General features: G+C 36.4%; 1 long non-coding RNA gene across 1 annotated transcript; it reads right to left on the reverse strand.

Moving 5' to 3' along the window:
• Positions 1-6,823: 6,823 nt before the first annotated feature.
• LOC127650718 (uncharacterized) lies at positions 6,824-8,075 on the reverse strand. Its single transcript, XR_007971477.1, has 3 exons — positions 7,999-8,075; positions 7,809-7,912; positions 6,824-7,529 (listed from the first exon to the last, which is right to left on the reverse strand). It is a non-coding gene; the product is annotated as an uncharacterized LOC127650718 (long non-coding RNA).
• Positions 8,076-9,040: the final 965 nt, after the last annotated feature.

Consider the following 9,040-nt stretch of genomic DNA (forward strand, 5'->3'; position numbering starts at 1 on the left):
AACAGGGAACGTGACTTTGAAAATGCATAAACAAATGTTATCTCACTTTAGCACTCGCGTAATGCCTACGTAAAATGGCACAGCTGTGGATTACCATGCACTTGATTGGCTGTGGCTGGTAAAATGTCTTTTGCCTGGTAATTGCTGATAAAGGCTGTGTACAGGTCCACCCCTGACATGACGTCAAGAGTTGTACTTACTAGTTTGACATTATAGGCTTAGATAAAATTCTTGCTCAGTACAGTATATACAAACCAATGTAATCATTCTGAACTAGACATGCAGCTACTTATTTTAGTAATTTGTGATCTCATATGTACAACAAATATTCACTTGAGGCACTGAAGTCTTCATAAATAAATGTATAATAAATATATGTCTAATAAAGTAATAATGAAAAGCCTACACTGTAACAGACTGAAATCAAACATAAAACTCATTTACCTCTTTGTAGGTGCTGTATTAAAAAAAAACTACTAACAGAAACATTATTAATGCATACATAATAGGCTTTTTTTTATTTAAAATAACATTTATAACAATAAGAAGAACAGTTATTATGTCAGGGGAAGAATATTAATATTTTTAAATTCTGCACTATTTCTAGGGCACTAACCAAATCTGTGACATTGACCACGTTAGCTCCTTCCGCAAAAAATAATTCTTACTTGTTTTTGTTGAAGCACAGAAGATGGTATTTGGTACATTTTCAAATGTTGCTGTAATAACAGGATCATCAGGTTGCAATCTGCAATTCATGCAGTTTGAGTGCTGCTTGTAGGATTGCTCCATTAGTAAAATTTTGGTCTTAAAAACCTTTTGATCTGAAGGTGTATTTTTAAATGTTTCAATTGAGTGTTGTAGACAAAAATATAATTGTGCCAACATATTAATTGTTTTCATTACGAAACTAAAATTGTATTTATTTTTTTAAATGACTAAATAATAATGAAAAGCAGCCAATGCCAGGTATAGATGGAAACTCCTTTAATACTCTTTAAAAAGCATCCCAGGGTGATTCCTCAAGAAGTTGGTTGAGAAAATGCCAAGAGAAAATTTCTACAAATTCTAGGCAAAGGGTGACTACATTGAAGATGCAAAAATATAATATAGTTTTGATTTATTTTGGATTTTTATAGTCACAACATAATTCCCAGTTCCATGTCTGTTATTACATAGATAACTTTACTATTACTATAAAATGTGGGAGGTAAAATAAATAAATAAAGAATACGTAAGTGGCCCTAAACCTTTGACTATAGTGTGTGTGTGTGTGTGTGAGAGAGAGAGAGAGAGAGAGTGTATACTGTATATAGTTGAAGTCAAAAGTTTACATACACCTTAGCCAAATACATTTAAACTCAGTTTTTCACAATTCCTGACATTTAATAGTAGAAAACATTCACTGTCTTAGGTCAGTTAGGATCACTACTTTATTTTAAGAATTTGAAATGTCAGAATAATAGCAGAGAGAATTATTAATTTCAGCTTTTATTTCTTTCATCACATTTCCAGTGGGACATAAACTTTGCTAGTATTTGGTAGCTTTGCCTTTAAATTGTTTAACTTGGGTCAAATGTTCCACAAGCTTCTCACAATAAGTTGCTGGAATTTTGGCCCATTCCTCCAGACAGAACTGGTGTAACTGAGTCAGGTGTGTAGGCCTCCTTGCTTGTACATGCTTTTTCAGTTCTGCACACACATTTTGTATCAGATTGAGGTCAGGGTTTTGTGATGGTCACTCCAATACCTTGACTTTGTTGTCCTTAAGCCATTTTGCCACAACTTTGGAGGTATGCTTGGGGTCATTGTCCATTTGGAAGACCCATTTATGACTGAGCTTTAACTTCCTGGCTGATGTCTTGAGATGTTGCTTCAATATATCCTCATCAATTTCCTTCCTCACAATGCCATCTATTTTGTGAAGTGTACCAGTCCCTCCTGCAGCAAAGCACCCCCACAATATGATGCTGCCACCCCCATGCTTCATGGTTGGGATGGTGTTCTTCGGCTTCCAAGCATCACCCTTTTACCTCCAAACATAATGATGGTCATTATGGCCAAACAGTTCAATTTGTGTTTCATCAGACCAGAGGACATTTCTTACCATGTGCACTTGCAAACTGTAGTCTAGCTTTTTTATGGTGGATTTGGAGCAGTGACTTCTTCCTTGCTGAGCAGCCTTTCAGGTTATATCTCCTATAGGAGACAGAATGCATCTCCTTCCTGAGCGGTATGATGGCTGTTTATATTTGCGTACTATTGTTTGTACAGATGAACGTGGTACATTCAGGCATTTGGAAATTGCTCCCAAGGATGAACCTCCAATTCAGTACACCTCCTATCAGAATCTATTTGGCTAATTGCCTAAAGGCTTGGCATAATTTTCTGGAATTTTCCAAGCTGCTTAAAGACAAAGTTAACTTGTTGTATGTAAACTTCTGACCAACTGGAATTGGGATATAGTTAATTAAAAGTGAAAAAGTCTGTCTGTAAACAATTGTTGGAAAAATGATGTGTCATGCACAAAGTAGATGTCCTAAATGACTTGCCAAAATATAGTTTGCTCAAGTTAAATTATTATTAAATAATTTTAAGTAATTTAAGTGCAGCTTCTGTAAAAATCTAAAGCCAAACTAAATGTGTAAAAATGATGATCAGTTTATTAACCGACTAGTAATTCCAGTGTCGACAAGCAGCATCAGAACAGTTTAGTCAATTAGTCGACTAGTCTCGCACATGCACATCCCTACATCTTATATAATTTTGCTATGGTACCATTTTAATTTTTTTTTTTTTTTTTGGTATACTTCGTTAGTACTGGTAAACTGTGCAACCCTATTTTGTTGTCATTAAAGCAAAAGGGAGGCATACCAAATACTCAGTGTTGGGTAAGCTACTCAAAACATTTGGCAAGCTAAGCTACAAACTACTCAACAAAAAAACGAAAATAAGCTAAAAGATACACTTTAGAGAAAGTAGCAAGTTGGACTACAAGGTACATGCCAAAAAATTGTTTTTTTCAACCGCAGATGCACAGAGCATACCGTCATAGACAAAGCATCTAAAAGACGTATTCACATAATGCTTATCAAAGCCTTGATACGAGAACTATTTTTTAGGTTACATACTGGTAATTACAAGAGTATTATGATATAAATGTGGTTTATGAGAACATTTCCAGTGTACCCATAATTCAAATAGTTTAAAAATCATACTAAACTAAGTTTTTTTTTAATGTAAAAATGCAGAAAGTGTTTTGTGAGGTTTAGGGTTAGAATCTACAGTTCATACAGAATAAAAATAATTATGTCTACGGAATGATAGCTGCGCCAACATATGTGTGTGTGTGTGTGTGTGTGTGTGTGTGTGTGTGTGTGTGTGTGTGAGAGAGAGCGAGAGAGAGAGGATTCATTATAGATTAAGATGTAGTTCTGTTTTTATGCAACCTCTGCTTTGGCAATATTATATTGTTTACATTCAATAAAGCCCCTATGAATTGAATTGAATTGAGAGGAGAGAGAGAGAGAGAGAGAAGATAACAATGTGATTTCTGAAGTGGTAATACCATGGTAATTTGATATACAGTACAATTACCCTATTTATGTACCATTCTGTATTTGCATGGTGCTTCAAAGTACTTCAAAGAATACCATGTTACTACCATGGTAAATTGATATTACCATATTCATATAATATTTTATTTACATGGTGCAGCAAGGTAATTAAAAAAGACCATTGTATTTTCATATTCATATAGCATACCATTGTATTAACGTAGTGCGTCCAGGTAATGGTATATGTCCAAAAAAACAAAAACATGGTAATGCCATGGTACTTTTTATGTGTTTTTGTGTAGGCTAATATGCATTTTGATTTTCTTTTGGTTGGAAAATGTATTTACCTGCAGAAGTCGTTTACAAGTTGCAAACGTGTTGAATTTATAAAAAACCTTCTTCATCTTGGCAAAGATAGGACACATTTGCAGGTTTTGTTTCCATTGATTGTAGACCTACAGCAACCAGCGTTATGTTTATTTTCTGTACTTTAAAATATTCTGCGAGCGTGTTGGCAAGTGTACGGAAGAGGATTAGGGCCAAGCAATAATAAAAAAAATAAAGCCATCTCGAGATTAAAGTCATTATAATGCGAGATTAAACTCGTTAAATTTCGAGAAAAAAGTCGAAATACAATCTTGAGAATAAACTCATTAAATATCGAGAATAAAGTCGTTGTGTTTCGAGAAAAAACTCGTTAAATTTAATCTCGCATTATAATGACTTTAATCTCGAGATGGTTTTATTTTTTTATTATTGCTTGGCCCTAATCCTCTTCCGTACAAGTGAGAGCGCGCGCAAATGAATAAGTAGCGCGCACAATCTTTCTGAGGCATTCTTTCAGATTGAAACGCAAACCGATTCAGACCTCTTTTCTATAACGTGTGACCAATTCATTTTAAAGAACCGACTCGCAACCAGATGAGCGATTGTGATCGGACATTTTAATTGTGATTCAAAACTGGCGATAGTAAACACCGGGAAAAAGGCATGGTGTAGCTTTTCTCAACGTTACGCAGCTATCTAGTCAAAAATATAGCTTCGCTAATGAAAAGCTTCTTTATTTGAAAACTAGCGAAGCCACCACCTTGCTACTCAAAAATACTAAATAAGGGAATTCATGTTGATTTTTTTAGCTTTTCACTCAAAATGAGCGCGCGTGCGTGTGTGTGTGTACTGGGGGCCAAAAGTTTGGAATAATGTACAGATTATGCTCTTGGAAATTGGTACTTTAATTCACCAAAGTTGAACTGATCACAGTAAAGTAAGGACATTACTGATGTAAAAAAAAAAAACATAGACTGGCATGTCTTAAGGTCAATTAGGTCAAAAATGGCAACAACAAAAAAAGAAACAGCTTTCTCTACAAACTCATCAGCCAATTATTCTTTTCAGGAATGAAATTGCCCTTAAAACTGTAGATTTAATTCAAAGGTGTACACTACAGTCTTCAAAGACAAAGGACAACTGGCTTTAACAAGGACAGAATGAGATGTGGAAGGCCAGATGTACAACTAAACAAGAGGATAAGTACATCAGAGTCTCTAGTTTGAGAAAGAGACACCTCACATGTCCTCCGCTGACAGCTTCATTGAATTCTACCTGCTCAACAAGTTTCATGTACAACAGTAAAGAGAAGACTCTGGGGTGCAGGCCTTATGGGAATAAATGCAGAGAAAAAGCCACTTTTGAAACAGGAATACAAAAAGAAAAGGTTCGGGTGGGCAAAGAAACACAGACATTGGAAAACAGATAATTGGAAAAGAGTGTTATGGATCTTAACCCAATTGAGCATTTGTGGTATCAGCCAGTGGCAGAGCTAGGGGGTGGCCACCCAAATCGCAATATCTGTTTTAGTCAATTTTTGGCACAATTTATTTGTGTAAAAATAATCTCTGTACAAATGCAAAAATGTAACATGTCGCACACCAAGGTCTCCAAACCTCTCCGTCCCAGGTGTCATTGTATCCAACCTTTTATTAAGTTATAAGTTATTAATGTCCTGACTATAGACCCTTTTACTGTTTGTACACAATGACATGGCAACGTATGCGCGCGCATATTGGCAACGGAAGTATGGCGAGAATCAGCAGCGTGTCAAGCTATGCGAGCGGATTAAGCAACACAGACAGAGAAAGTTATTTCAAAAAGTTGACTTTATCAAATGGTATCCGGCTACCAGATCCGTGTACTATAGTGGAGTGGATAGAAGACGTTAGCAGATGGCCAAATATACAGTGGCCAGATATATATATGTATTTAGTTGAGAAACCGAGCGTGTACACCCGAGAGAAATTACGAGCATATAAATCACTGGATGCTTATGAATACGTTGTCTGTGGTCATGTACAGAACGTCAAATACCATGACATAGACTCAGAGTTTTGTGTGTTGAAATCAGAAATTCTTCCTAGTCAAAGACAAGCCAGCAACATGGTTATGTAGGGAATGTCTGAGAGTTGATGTTTGAATGATTAAATTTAGGACTGGGAAATGTTCTGTATTGTGTTATGAATCTGGTCCATATTACCCAGACCTACATTTATTGTTTTCCTTAATTTTTTCCCTACATTCATTATTTTCCATCATTCTTTCCTACATTTATTCTTATTCTTCACCCAGACCTAAATTTATCCTTTTCCTTACATTTTATGTTGTTGTTATTGATTGCTGTGTGTTGACGCACTTCTGTTTAAAGTTTTATTTTGTAATGCTATAGTACTTTAATAGTAACTATGTTGCTTGCATACATTGCAATTAAACTACTAATAACAATTACAAATTAAATTGAAAAGCACTGTGAATTGTTGAGATAATCTTGGGGGAAGTACATTATACATTACATTATACACACCAGTGACAGCCAATGTTGGGAGGTTTATTATAATGCATTATGTTTCATGTACAGTAAATAGGTTTTACAAATGTAAATCACGTTAAAACTAATACATGGTAATGTGTTACTCATTTGGAAACAACACTCTTACAGAGGTTTGTGAGGGCACCACATACAGTCACAACATCGTCTAGCATGTTAACCTGCGACACTGGAATAACTGTTTGCAAAATCTTAAAGTTTTTCCACCGACCAATAACTTCGCTCCATATGGATTCTCACACGAGAAAGTTGTCTAGATGTGTCCACTTCCTGTGCAGAAAGCTGCTTTTTTCCTTTTGTGAAATGAGGGATACTGAAGGGTTGCACCATAAGCTGCAAGCTCGTCTCTGATGAGAAATCCCTGTCGGCTAAAACCTCATCCCTAGGCTCCAAAAGTTCTAAGAAACCTGACTCTTTTGTGATCTGCTTGTCTGAAACCCGTCCACCCCACCCAGGAGATAGAAATGAAATTGCACCAGCTGGAGTGATGCCGATTAAATATTTAATTGTGTTGTTGTGTTTATAATTTGACCATGTCTGGGCCCTAGCAGTCAGATTACTGGGTCTAGCTATGAAAATTTCTGTGCAGTCTATTATGCACCGGCAGTTTTTAAAGTTCCGCTTGAATGTTTTTGGCATATTTTTAAGTATTGCGCCCTTACTTGGCCATTTAATGAGTGGCTTAAGGACCAAGGCCATACCAGGGACCCAGCTCCGCAAAATATTTGAAATCGTGGTTTTTGATACTTTAAATCTATATGCCAAGTCAGTATTACATAGATCCAACCTTAATTTCATCAATATAACCAACAGGTGGTCTTCTAGTGTAAGTTTTTGGATAATTCTAAGCTGCCTGTTATTTTTGTAACTAGCCACTCAAAGAGCACGGAGGTCAGACCGGTGAGAAAAAACAATTGTCCAATGTTGCACTTAACAGTTGTGTAGGAAAATGTAGATTTCTGCAGCTCCTCATTCAGCTTTACATTTTCTGCTTGTAGTGCCTCAAACTTCTGACACAGGTGTACATAGTCCTCCTGAAGCTGACAGTGTCTCTGGTTCAGGTCATCATATTGTAACTGGGATGTCGTCTTCAGCTTTAATAAAGAAAAGTGAAAAATTAGCATGTGCTGCAACCAATGCAGACAATTTTACAATTGGGGGTTCTCACACATTTTAGCAATGATTTTTCAAAACTTTTCCATGATAGAAGAGAAGATACTTTATTGATCACAGGGAGAAATATTTCGTCTGCATTTGACTCATCCAGGGGCCTGTGTACTCATATACAGATATGCAATTAGAGCAGTATGCCTGGCAGGAGCACACACACACCCTGACAATAATCAATCAGTTAAGATGAAATACATTCATACCTGGACAATGATCCATGCTGCATTCTTGTTTCAAAGTTTTAGAAGAAACACATAGATTTGCTGCCGTTATTGGTCTATCATCTCTCCTCCTTTTCCTATGTTACCTACAATAAAAACAGCAGAAATGTACAGTTATGCAAGAGAGAAAAACAAACTAAATAGAACAGAGGGGGAAATTAAATATTCTTACCTCTCCAATTTTGCTTCGGGGTTCTGGCTCGGTTTTGTGTACACAAACACAGAAGGCACAAAATCAGGACTACTACATGACGCCTCACCTTCAAATAAAACACACACACACGTTTGTTTACTAGCCAAATCTACCGCCAGTTTATCAAACTTTACCTGCATTTGAATATTATTCTACATCGTACAGACAATCACTAATGTAAACGAGGATTACTAGAGTCCAATAATGCTTCATCTGCAAATAGCACACACACAGTTTGTTTACTAGCCAAATCCAACACCAGTTTATGAAACTAGCTGCATGTGGTCATCAAACTTCAGCTGCATTGATAAACTACACCGTAGGCTACAGACAATCAATAATGTAAACCATGCTTTCCATTAAACTCAAGAGTACCTAGATAAACTTACCTGATATAAAGTGGGCGCTGCAGACGCAAGCATTTTTTATTATGTCCTCGCTCCAATCAACACGTTTAATCGCCTGCAGCCACAGGCGCCGGCGGTTTTTCTGAAACGACCGTGATCCTGTCGGAATCCTATAAAACTTAAGCCCCTTGGTGGAATATCGATTAGTGCAACCGTAAACGCAACAACCAGACATTTTGATGCTGGGAAACCGTTTTGATACACTTTCGGAGTTGCTAACACGTTAGAGCCAGTGGGGAAACAACACCACTTCCGTTGCCAAAATGCGCGCGCAACTATTTGATCACGTGGGCTGTAAAAGGGTCTATACCACTGATCTGTATACACACACACACACATACTACATATGAACTTGTGTGTGTATACTATGCTACATTTTTATATTTGGTTCTGGATTTATTCTAAGAGGTACTGTCTAGTTACAATATCAACACAAAGCTAGTCGTTTTTATTAACTTTAAAATTTGTTGATGTGCATGCACCCCTAAATTAGTTCACATTTACTATATAATCTAGTCAAAAATGGTTAATAATGTTGGCAAATTATGCAGATGTATAATTTGTCAACATTATGAACAATGAGCAGCAACAGATTTAAACTATGAAGGCAGAGA

This window comes from Xyrauchen texanus, chromosome 10 (genome assembly GCF_025860055.1).
Source record: "Xyrauchen texanus isolate HMW12.3.18 chromosome 10, RBS_HiC_50CHRs, whole genome shotgun sequence".
NCBI lineage: Eukaryota > Metazoa > Chordata > Actinopteri > Cypriniformes > Catostomidae > Xyrauchen > Xyrauchen texanus.